The 12,988-nt window shown below is 37.4% G+C and overlaps 1 protein-coding gene across 4 annotated transcripts in view; it reads left to right on the forward strand.

The window, feature by feature from the left end:
• Bmpr1b (bone morphogenetic protein receptor type 1B) overlaps positions 1 to 12,988 on the forward strand; it is a 301,493-nt gene that overhangs the window by 171,008 nt on the left and 117,497 nt on the right. For all 4 annotated transcript variants that reach the window (XM_085677630.2, XM_085677634.2, XM_085677629.2 and 1 more), the window contains exons 3-4: positions 55 to 119; positions 9,501 to 9,595. The gene's annotated coding sequence lies outside the window, so the exon portion shown is untranslated. The remainder of the gene's footprint in view (positions 1 to 54; positions 120 to 9,500; positions 9,596 to 12,988) is intronic.

Genomic DNA, 12,988 nt, shown 5'->3' on the forward strand with positions numbered 1-12,988 from the left:
CTCCTGGGAGCTTGTGAGATGTATGAACTTTTATTTTTTCCTTTGATTTTGCAGGATAAAATACACCACTTCAAGCCAAGCAGTTTGCCGCATTCCTCAGAGGAACAGGAGAAACCTTGGTAAGAGCATTCACGAAACTTTTTCTTCTAATTTGCACCTGCACTAACATATATTTGGACCTAGCCTTGGGTCTACTTTAAAACGCAGCCCCTGTGAAGGGACATAAAGAAGGGGCTACTCTATGAAGAGGCACAGAAGTATGGAAGTGCTGTACAGGTCATTTCAAGTGAACACCTAGTGTGGAGTGTTTGGGTGTAACATGGGTTTTCTGTTGTGGACATAGAGGAAATGAAGCTGAAAGAGTCAGACCCATTTGTGGCCAGGGAGAGACCCACATTCCATGTTGAGAAGTTTGACCCTTTTGTCAGCAAGAGGCGGCTTGGTGACAGAACAGAAGATTGGTGGAGGAAGTGAAGTGGTAACAGAGGGACTAGCCTGGGATTGTTTCAGTTGTGACAATTATGTGGCAATGAAGTCTGAGATTTGACTGGTTTCTCACTGAAAAGAGGGGACAGTGGATATATGAGCCTGTGTGTTGCCAACTTCAAGCTCAGTAAGATTTTGTTTTGTCACTGAAGAATTCATATTATATCCATCACTGGAAAAACATTCCTACTGAGACGTTTTCCTGTATTAGAAGATTTACATGAGTTTTGTGAGATTGCCTGAGTTGTGATTGTCTTTCAATCTTTTACACCATAATTTATTAGTGTACCTAATTCTTTGAATATAGATGGAAGTTTCTGTACTACCAGGTTCTGCAGCCATTCAGTCCCAAAGAAACACACAGAGACTTACATTAATTATAAACTGTTTGGTCTATTAGCTCAGGCTTATTATTAACTAGCTCTTATCACTTAAATTAACCCATAATTCTTGTCTGTTTAGCTACATGGCTTGATTCTTTTCTTGGTGAGGCATTCTCCTCTTGCTTCCTCTGCGTCTGGTGCGTCTCTCTGCCTTTCCTCTTCCCAGAATTCTTAGTCTGGTCACCCCACCTATTCTTTCTTTCTGGCTACTGGCCAAATCAGCATTTTATTAGACTAATATGAGTGACAAGTCTTTACAGTGTATAAGAGCATTATCCCACATTTGAACTTTAGTTTCTCTGTGTATGAAGTAGAAATATGTGCAACCATGCTTGTTCTGAACATAAAATGAAATGATATAGAGGAACTACATTCTTTAAACATGTAAGGGACTATATAGTTGTGAGTTACTAGATTTTACACCACTTGGAGCTGGTGAGTAACTGAAAAGTTATTATTCATTAACCTAAGATAATGTGTAAGAATGAAGAGCATGATTATACATATGCCATAACCCAACTAGACCCAAAATCATGTTCTACTGTAGCCATCTTCCTTCATTCAAGGATCTCTACTGTTCTTGTTGGATAAAGCTGACCCTCACAATGAGATCATAAGATCAGGAAAAAGGCCAGAGTGTATTTCTCCATCACATTTATCTGCCTCTATTGCATTATGAACACTTCCAAAATTGTCTTGAAAAATGAAAAGATCAATACAATTTACCTCAAAACCTAATTGTTTTTTGTAATTGTATTATACCCAGCAATATTATATATAAGAGCTTTAAGCTCTAATGAATCTATAAGATGGAATCTCTGTCTTTAATCTTTTCCTTATTTGCCTGCCATTTTTGTCTACCTATAAGATGTTTTCAGCTCTGTCCACCAGAACATCCGCGATATCTATCTATCTATCTATCTATCTATCTATCTATCTATCTATCTATCTTTTTAAATATATATATTACAGTTGTATATGAACCAAAGGAGTAAGAGGTGACTCGTTCATTTCATATTAAAATTTGTTTTTGTAGTGATATTTTGTTTGTGTTCTAACAAATAAAGCTTGTAGAATCAGGGAAGCAGAACAGTCAGCCACTAGAGAGTTCTTACCTCTACCAATGTTCATATCAAAAGGGCAATACTGTCTCCAAGAATCCTCAGAATACATCTTCAGATGGAATCTGCACCCTTGTCTTCTGTCACTTTATATTCTTCCCTCTTCCCAGCCATATCACTTCCTGTATCTACCTTCCTGGTACTAGGATTAAAGTTTTGAGCCACCACCACCTGGCTCTGTTTCTCTTTTAGACTGAATCAATCTAGTATAGCCCAGGGTGATTTTGAACTCAACAGAGGTCCCTTTGCCTCTGTTTCTCAAGTGCTGGGATTAAAGGTGTGTGCCACCACTACCTGGCCTCTATGACTAACTAGTGTGGCTAACTCTGCACTCTGATCTTCAGGCAAGCTTTATTTGTTAGATTACAAATAAAATATCACTATAGGTTTTCTCTTTTTTTTCCTCTTCTTGTTTTTGAAATATATTTTGATTAGAGAAAGCTGGCCTTAAAGAGGATGATGGTGAGTCTCCATTTTGCAGTTTTCAATCCCACCACATGAAAACATGCTTATTATGAAGTAGCAAAATAAAACAGTGTTGTTTTTGTTTTATTTTTGTTCATGAATTATTAGACTTCATTTACATTGCTACTTTCATTGCCTAGTTGAACTTAATAATCCAGTGATGTTTTTATGAGGTACTGCCAGATGATTAATAAATATTCTTTTTAAAGTCAGCATAAATTTGGTAGACAGGCCTTCCTGGCTGAGCTGGTGTCTTTGCTTTCTCCTGGCTGGAGGAGGGAGGGCTGGTGGCTTGGCTTAGGGAAAACCTCTGCTTTGTTTTTCTACTTTAGCTGGTACAGATCCTTTTTCTATGGGTGGTTTCAGGATGACCTCTGTGACCTCCCTGCTGGAGAAAAGGACACCTGTGCTTCTCCTGCGTTTGCTTGCAGTTCCTTATAAAGTGCAGGTTTTGTATTTTTCTAAAAATAGTATTCCATTAAGTCAATGAATGTTAAGGAGGTGAAAAATATCTCGGAGAAGTTTGGGGAGGGAAAGATTATAATCAAAATTTACATATTTTAAATAAAAGACAGGTTAACGGTACATTCTTAATGATGGTTATGTATAGATACATGAAAGGACCTTCATATGAGTCAAAAGAAACAGGCATCAGGTTTAAAAAGATGACTCAATGGTTAAGAATGAATACTGTTTTTGTAGAGGACCTGAGCTCAGTTCCCTGCATCCATGTCAGGCAACTCACAGCCACCTATAACTCAAGAGTTGGGGGTCTTTTGTTCTCCACTGGTACATGCACTTATGTATGCGTGCACACACACACAATCTCTCTCTCTCTCTCTCTCTCTCTCTCTCTCTCTGTTTCTCTCTCTCTCTGTTTCTCTCTCTCTCTGTTTCTCTTTCTCTCACACACACACAAAATTAAAAATAAAAAAAATAATCTTAAGGAAAAAAAGAAACATATATAAGAGTTGAAGTGTACCTTTATAAGAAAAAGAAATGGTTTCCCAATAGGCCAGGTCACAGTCACCATCTGGAAATTAAAACTCTTCCTAGAACCTTATTGTCACATGAATCTAATTTGTATTTTGTAATGGTTGTAGACAAAGTTAAATTAGAGTGGAATAATTTTAATGATTTGTTATGAAATGCTTCCTTTAAGTTACATTATTTTAATAATTACAGATTTTTAAAATAAGAACTACTCGGAATTATATTGCAGATAAGTGCTTACTATGTTAAACAACACATTTTGTGATCATCCTCCTTATTAGTCATTTTTATTCTGTAAATTCATATATCAAAACCAGAAAATTACTTCAGTTTGAAATTTAGGCTTGATTAATAGGCAAGAACAGAAATTGGCCCCACAACCGAGAAGTAACAACTGTAACGTGACAATAGCTATGTTCCTGATTCTCTTTAGATTTGCAAAACTAAGTGCAACTGAGCATGTTTTGGTTCTGGTTATGTTCTCTCCACTATGGAACATGTTCTATTTGTTAATGACAAGGTGCTTTATTTTGGTTTGGCATTAGTTTGGTGTGCTGTCAAATGATAATTAAAATGGGCACACATTCTTTGCTATGGCTCGCATATTTAGGGTATTCTTTCATCTCTGCTTATGAATGACATTGTTCCACTTGAAAAGAACAAATGGCCTATTTACAAATTGTGCAGTCAGTATTTCTAAAACTCATAATGGATAAGTGCTCAGATAAAGGGCAGCCGTAAAGGTTAGTAGACTTATGTGTGATTTTCCTGTGGGGTCCTGGGAGCACAAAGTATTTATTACGTGAGAACAAAGACCCTTAGAGTTGAAGGTAAGTCACGGTGCACATGATATGACGAATAATAGGTCCCCAAAGGAAAGAATAAGGAAAGCATAGTCCGCGGCTTACTTCTAACTGGGTGTCTGGTGCATTTTCTTCTTCCTGTCATTTATACTGAAAGTCACAGACTCTCGGGTGTAAAATGAGTACAAGCTTAGATTACTAATGTTTTGCTTGTAGCTGTGGGCCCCTGAGATATGTTTCATTCCTACACAGGGTAGGAAACTTTGTATAGTTCATTTCCGATTAAGTTTGTCAACAAAATAGTTCAAAATTATTCACGGCTTAGCTTTTTGTTTTCTTAGTTTCTAACTTCAAGGAAACATTAAATTTAAGCATTAGTATAACCAGAGTACCTATTTCCTAACGTTATCTTTTAGTATATTAGCAAATCAAATATGCCCATGTAGGTGGTTACAATCCTGGAGGGGTAATTAGCTCATTTTCTCTATATTTGTTTTCTTTTTCACAGTCCTTATAAATGTACATAAACTTTATTGTAAAAAATGACTTACAAATAAATAAAAAAATACATCTTTATCACAACTTTTTCTATTAAAATTTTTTATTAGCATGTAAGCATGACAATGTAAGATTCAATTCCCTTTTGTTCTTTACAAAATAATCCATTGCAACTGTGAATAAATTTAAATTTCATTTAAAAACTGCACAATGATGCAAAAATAAAAATTCTAATTATTGAATCTTTGGTGTGTTTTCTAATTTATATAGTTAACAAGTGAGTGGTGATACCTATGTAAGGTCAATGTTGTGGAGGCACAAAAAAATACACCCATTTGGTCTGTATTTCCTGAAATGCAGTGGATGTCTAAGATCATCCTCCTGATCGATCACTCCAATCATGAGTCCCTTTCTCGTTCTCAGGTTTTCAATGTGTAGAGGTCTCCTTAAGATACCAATTTAGACTGACTCTCCTTGTGCATCACGACACTAAGAGCTCTCGTGACCATGTTAGCATATAGCTGACCCTTGTCTTTTGAGCCATGTGTCCAGCAATTATTGGAATTGTTTCGTATTGGGTAGAGAAAGAGTTTCCCATTTTATGGGAATGGGCTTTGCTGAGAAGGTACACAAAAAGGGGAATGCAAATAGAAATTTATCAAAGGAAATTTTATTAAGGGACAGGTGTGTAAGGAAAATCCAGAGGATAAGTAAGTTGCTGCCTAGACAGAGGGGTGTTGTAGTTGCTACTGTCTAAGGCACACTGATGGAGAAGAACAAACAGATTTAGACTATTGCTTCTACTGAGTAAAAAGAGGAAACAGTACAGATATTTCCCAGATGATAAATATATGATCTGGGTGCAACTTTTATGACTTCTGATGGAGACTATATGCTAATGGCATTTGAATTGCAAAAGAATAGATGCTTTCCTCTCTCATAGACCAGCATATTTGAACATCTACTGAACATGTTCACTGAGATTCAACACATACCAAGTTATTGTGTCTAAAACTAAAACTACCCCCTTTTCCCAGCACCATATTGTGAACTTGTTCCTTTTCCTGTAACCTAGGTTAGCAAAGCCCTAGCTGCCCAAAGAAGAGCCAGCCTTGACTTTTCAGAGGCTCTTTACCCATTTGCCAAGTTGAAGAAAAGGCCTTGAGCTCTTTTGTGCCAACCTTTCACTTGCTAGGTCCTTCTTTTTGCTACTTTTCAGTACTCAATATTAAAATTCTCTTTGTTCTCTGAGAGAAGCTCAGAAGGCACATTTGGTCCTTCCTGGCCTGCCCCTTGCTTTTCCTAACCAGAGTGGCATCAATTCTTTGTTAAACAATTGATATCAGGCGGGATGCTGTACTATAGTCCGGTCATAGACTGGGGTTCAATCCCAGTTATATGACTGATTTGTTACATGACTTTTGTCAAGCCACTTAATAACTTAGCTTTATTTTCTTTATCATAGAACACCAAAAGGACTCAGGTCTGCTTTTAGTGTTAGATTATTTCTAAATCTCCTGTTAGACAAAGATTGCTCAGTAAACAATATCACCTTTAGGCCATGTACTTCAAGACGACACGGAAAAGGTTTCATTCTTTCATACTTTCCCTTTTTAAATTGTTTTCATTGAGCTATACATTTTTCTTTGCTCCTCTCTCTTCTCCCTCTCTCCCCCATCCACTCTCCCATATTCCCCATGCTCCCAATTTACTCATGAGAGCTTGTCTTTTAAACTTTACATAGCTTCATATTTTACATGGTTAATTTTTCAAAAATGAGTACTTTAAAATGTTTGTGTGTGTGTGTTTATGTGGGTATGTACACATGAGTACTAACACTTCTAAAGGCCAACAATATTGGGTCCCTCTGGAACTGGAGTTATCGGTGAGTATAAGCCACCAGAAATGGGTTTTGTGGTGCAAAGTCTGGTTGTCTGCAAGAATAGCAAGGGTTGAGCCATCTCTACAGCGCAGGGCTTCATTCTGGGCTGAACAATTCTGTATATTTGCCACATGCTTGGCCTCATGCTGCCATTACATCACTCAAAGTGGATGTGCTTCCAGGAGTAGTTTCCTCCTTGGTGCCCTTTGTCCCTCACCCGGAAAGCCTCGAACCCCTGGAACGGTTTCCTGTTCCCAAATGGCTGGAACCTCAAGCTGTCGAGCCTTTCAAAACTGGTTCTTTTCACTTAGCAGCTGGATGGATAGTTTCACTGGGGCATCTACCTTCTCAACATCTCCTTGTACTCTGTGAATATTGATCTTGCTAAAAGCAATGCTTTATTAATGGCAGCATTTGTTTTACACATTTCTTTTACCCTTATCCATCCTAAATCATACTATGTTGTCATTGTGTGTGCACAGTCATAGGATAGTTAATAACTAAAACTTCAATACATTAAATCTTATGGAAGAGATCTATGATATTAAAAATACTATGTGTATTTTACAAAAATTCTATGAAGAAATGAGGTGATTAAAATGTCAATGAAATAAAATATTAAACAAAATTTTCAACCATTAAATGAATGCCTTTCCTTTTATTTATAGAGAGATAATGATTATTTTAAATTACAATGGATTGTGTATGTATTATTGCTTAATTTTATTTTTAAAATGTTATTTCTAGAAGAGTAGAAAATCAGTTCTTTGCAAATACTCCTGATATTACTGCTAAAAATTAAACATATAAACTTGTTGATTGCATGAGGATTACATAAGTTTCAATTTTTGTGTGTGTGTGTGTGTGTGTGTGTGTGTGTGTGTGTGACAAGTAGCTGAAGCTTGTAGCCTACTTTAAATAGAAATCCCAAGTTTCTTAACATGATTTTCACAGTCCATACCTCCTTCTCTGCTGCATATTGTCCCCAAACACGTGGTCTTATCTGTGTGCACCCCAACCAGAAAGACCTGTTTGCAGTTGCATATGTGTGCCATCCCTTTTCTGTTCTTCTCTACCTTGTCACCCTGTCTGTGCCTCAGTAAAGTTGCCTGGAGTATCACATGACAAGCTGTCTGTTGTAGGCAGTGCTAGCTGGAGTTCTGCTTGCTCCTTTTTCCTTAGTACTCTCCTCGTTTTCTAGGTAATGCACTGTCTAGCAATTAAACACTCTAACTTAGATTATAAGGTCTTTGAGAGTGGGAATGTTGCTTCTTCAGCATCTAGCTGTACGCCTTTCCCAGCAAAGAGTTAACGTAGCAAAAATACTAACTAATGAATTAAGCATGGAGGATTTGATTTTAGTTGTTTGAAACTTAATCGTATGTAACAATTTTAGGCATTTTACTTATAACAAATTTTCTATTTCACACTAATTTTGTGCCTATGAATTTTTGTTTTGATTGTTGTTTGGAAACAGTATCTCAATTTGTAGCTTTAGCTGTCCTGGAACTCATTATTTACGTCAAGCTGGCCTCAGACTCACAGAGTCTTCTTCTGTCTCCTGAGTGCTGGGACTAAAGGGGTGTGCCACCACACCTGACTGTGATTCTATTTTCTGATGGGTAAGGCTTTCAGGAAGATGAAACTGAAGATGAGTTTTGAGAATCACTATCCCGGCGGACATTGCCCAGCATCTGAGTAAGAAGGAAGGTCTGTGGTTTGGCTCTCTGCTCCCATGTTGCCTCATGACCCTGAGTAAACTAACAGCCTAGATGAGATGGACCTCGAAGATTCAGGACCAGATTGTTTCCAAAGATTCCTTCATCTTTGATTTAATCAAGAGATACAATTTAATAAGAAACACAAGTTATTATCATTAGTAAAAGCAGAAAAATCTGGAATGATATATTTTCTAATCATTTGTAATGTGAATGCTATAGAATATAGATAATAGGAAATTTATGTTACCTACAATCTACATATTGGGATGTATTGGGATTATCTTTAATCTAAGACCCCAAAATAAAATAAGTCAAATTGACAGGATTGTAAATCTACAAGTTAACTTAGCATGTTGATTCACATAATGTTTAGATTACATTTTAGTTTCTTTCACCAGTACATAATTTATCTGTTTAATATTAAGCATTCCAATGCATTTCTATCATTCTGCAAATGAACATATGTCTTAAAAATCTCTCTGTGGCCAATTACTCATTCCCTGCAGCATTTTTTTAAAAAAATAAGAAGCAATATTAAAACAATTATAAAACTACTTTTCTATGATTTAGGTCATTCATAATATGTATAGCCAAGTTTTGCAAAGTTTAATTGAATGGCATTTAGGAAGGAATTTTATAAAGGTTTGTGATGGTGGTGTTTAGACAGAACAAAGGCAGTATTTGCTTCCTTGTCCTCCCCTCCTCCTGGACCTCTTCTCTCCACCTGCTTTAGGAAAGCTGTATTTCTTCAGACAAGCCTCATAATTGCCCCTCTGTGCTTGATTTGGGGCTCAGGAAAGGCCCGTAGCATCTGTAAAGCTGGCAGCGACATGGTATTTCCAGGCAAGCACAGGGCTGCTGGGTAGTGAGCCAATCCTCTGCTTTGTCCTAGCAGCTGAGAACCTCGCCGGAGTATTACCACGGTGTTCAGTAACACAGACCTGTGCCATGAGCAAAGAGAGCTTGGAGCAAGTGTGAGGGTCAATATTTATAGACCACGACGTAGCTGCCTTGCACAGGGACAAGGAGAAACACACACACACACACACACACACACACACACACACCCAGAGACAGGCAAGAAAGACAACAGTGGAAGGAACTTAATTTTGAATGTCTGTTCTGAAAAAAACATTTCTTTCTCTCAGGTTCAAACTTCTGCTGAATCACAACCATTTGGCGCTGAGCTATGACAAGAGAGGAAACAAAAAGTTAAAGGAGCAACCGGGCCATACGTGAAGAGGTAAGAAATTAACCAGTTTAGGCTGACTTTTACTTGTAAAGCCCACCTTCCTGTTAGCTGCTACGCGTCAGTGGGCAAAGGGCTGTGGGGCTTGAGACAGCCTGTGAGGGGGGGCTGCCTGCTCTTATGAATGTTCTTGGAGGCAGTGTAGGTTTGTATTCCTGCTGAGAATGCCTGGACCTTCTTAGTGTGGGTGGCGGCAGCCACACTTGAACACTGATTTCATGCTTTCTCATTTCTATCAGACTGAAGTTTGCCAGTTGGTAGCTTTCTATTTAACTTTATATAATATTAAGGCATTTTTAGTCTTAGTTATGTTTTGTGGTCTAAAGATGGAATATAGAAAATGCCTGTGAGCTCATAGAGATGTTCTTACTAGACAGTACAGAATGTGGAAGCACGGAATGTGGGCAACATAGGGTCTTTTGACAAAACAACACTGACTTCACTGGGCAGTCCACGGAAACAGTTACTATTACCTTTGGAAGGGATGAATCTGAAGCAACATTATGCAAAGTATTAAAGACAAGCAGTTAGGAGATAAACCCTGCTTGCCCAAGGACTTGCTGTTGGATTTTTATGAGCTGTGTTCCCTTTCTTAATATGACATCCATCAGCTATCCAACAGCTATGCATTGCTTGGTGTTTTCCTGCTACTGCAGGTAGCGGGTTAACGACTTCCGTGTGCATGTATCGCTCTGGTACGCTGGGTTATGCTTATCTCTGATCGTACTAAAAGCAACAACGCTGAAAAGCACAGAAACCAATTTCTGCGCACTTTCCTGTTTAGAACATTCTTGAAATGTGTATAGTTTTATGTTTTAATCTATTGTATGGTGGTTTGGAGAGTCAGTATTCTGTTTCACTAGAACTATGGCATTAAGTGTGTGAAAATTACTTAGCAAGATAGTGGATACAGTGCAAGGTTACTGGTTTGAGCTTTAGATTGTAGAGCTACAAATCATTGCATGCTATTTAAACTTTGTAGGCTATGCTATAGGTGATGGTTTGAGTTCCAGTGAGTGTTCTGTACTAATGTTGTAGATATTAGCGTTGAAACAAGTTAGGGTTTAAATGATGTGTCAGTAAAGATACAAGGAAGAGCTAATATGTGACACAGATTTATACAGGAAGCAACTCCTTTTGAAATGTGATGGGCCATATCAAAACAGCAGCCAGAATTGTTCTAAATGAAACATAAACATCTTCGAATGAGGTCAGAATTTACGGAGAATCGCTTTGCTTGATAGATGGATAGACTTTGGGGGAGTGTTACTGGGACTGGGTTTTTGTATGTAGTCTTCACTGCGGTTGTTCATGCTGCACTGATGTCCATCTCAGCTTCCTAGGGGAGATTGCAGGTGTCAGTCATTATGGCCTCTAGAGGATGCGTAGTGTTGGGTTTTGTTCTGTTTTACTAGAGAACTGTGTAGCCTTGGCTGCCCTGGAACTTGCTCTGTAGATCAGGCTGGCCTCCAGCTCAGAAATCTGCCTGCTTCTGCCTCTCAAGTGACTTCTGGGATTAAAGGCTTGTGCCATCATCACCTGGCCACATACATAATTTTTAAAAGGTTTCAAAAGCATCAGTTGGGAGACATAGAGGCTATTTCCATATTCTACATATTGTGTTGGAAGCAGCTCTGAAAGATGAATGAGCAGATGTCTCTATAGGAGAACACAGGGTCTGTTGGGAACATACCCAGGAGTGGTGAACCTGATATCATGTGACAGACGTCTTCCTTGCTCTTTGAGGAACCTCTTCACTGATTTCTGCCATGGCTGTACCAGTTTGGATCAATGCTAACAGTGAATAGGTGTTCCCTTTCCCCATATCTACCCACTGTTTTTCTTTTCTTTTCCTTTCCTTTCTTTCTTTCTCCCTTTCTTTCTTTCTTTCTTTCTTCCTTTCTTTCTTTCTTTCTTTCCTTTTTCTTTCTTTATTTTCTTCCTTTCTCTTAACCATTCAGACTGGAGGAAGGTGAAATCTCAAATTTTTTTAATTTGCTTTTTCCTGATTGGTAAGGATGAACATTTACAATATTTCTTAGCTATTTATGTTTATTCTTTTGAGAACTCTCTGTTAAGGTCTATTCCCTCTGCGGTGTTTAGATTTTTTTTTTTGTATGTTTTAGACACTAACCCTCTGTCAGAATTATCACTGGTAAAGGATTTTTCCCATTCTCTAGGCCGCCTCTTGAATGATGGTATCCTTTGCTCTGCAGAAGCTCTTTAGTTTCATGAGATTATGTTTGTCGATTGTCAACTGTTAATGCCTACACTATCAGGACCCAGCTGAATAATCCTTTATTAATTATAAGGCTGATATTTGGTCCTAAATTTCATGTTAACATTTAATGTTTGTTATATCCTTATAATCAAACTTTTTGTATTTGTTTGAAAATTTGCCTTTCAGCTTATAACTAGGTTTTTTTTTATGCTTTTAACACTGTTCCGTTTGAAAATGCATAGTGGTTGGTCTAGAATAGACTAATTAAAACTAGCTGATTAAGTCCATCAATACATTTTTCTTTGCTGTATGATGAATATTATAATTTCTTCTTTATTCATTATCCTGCTTTGTTTTTATATTCCATGAATGCATCTTTGTTTCAATCCCTTTCTTATAAATGTTCTTTTCATTCTTCCTTAGAGCTTTGTTTCTGAAGTGCCCTGTTGAATCTTTATTGAAAGAAAACAGGGCAAATAAGACACTGCAGCAAAAATAAGGCAGAGAGGTTTTTTTTTTTCAGTTTAAGAGAAAAGAATAGAAATTATAATATTGATTGATAATGCCGAAAGTGGGATATATTTCTGTTGAAGACTAGTTGGGTATTTTAAAATATGAGAGATATTCTCAATATTATTTTAACCAATCATGCTTATCATATTTCTAAGTATGATTTATCATGTTTCTAAATGCAATCTTTATATAGGCATATTATAACACATAAAAACATCTGAGGCCTATTGTATTGTGCTGCCTATTGTATTATAATGAATAATAATAGTTCATTATTGCATCTATTAAAGCAATAATGAACTAAGCACACATGTTAATAGATAGTTCTTAATGACCCTAGCTCCCCTAGTCTTGTTTTCTGTACTGGACACCCCTCTGTCACGCTACCCTTGGAAGCATTAGTCCTCACTTTGATAAACACAGCACATTCCAGCAAAACTCCTCCCATCCCTGGCCTTCTGATGTCCTAGGAAAAGATACAATTCTTAGAATTGTAAGTTTTTCTGATCTTGCTAACACTTTTGTTCTACGCTCACTTTCTGCCATTCCTTCTGGAATGTTACTGTTTTTTGTTCCAGCAACAAGTCTTGTGTTTTTTTTTTTTTAAATGGTCTACCTTGTGTTATTTCTCTCAAGAATTGCTTGGACTACCA

Source organism: Myodes glareolus, chromosome 17, assembly GCF_982192425.1.
Source record: "Myodes glareolus chromosome 17, mMyoGla1.1, whole genome shotgun sequence".
Lineage (NCBI taxonomy): Eukaryota > Metazoa > Chordata > Mammalia > Rodentia > Cricetidae > Myodes > Myodes glareolus.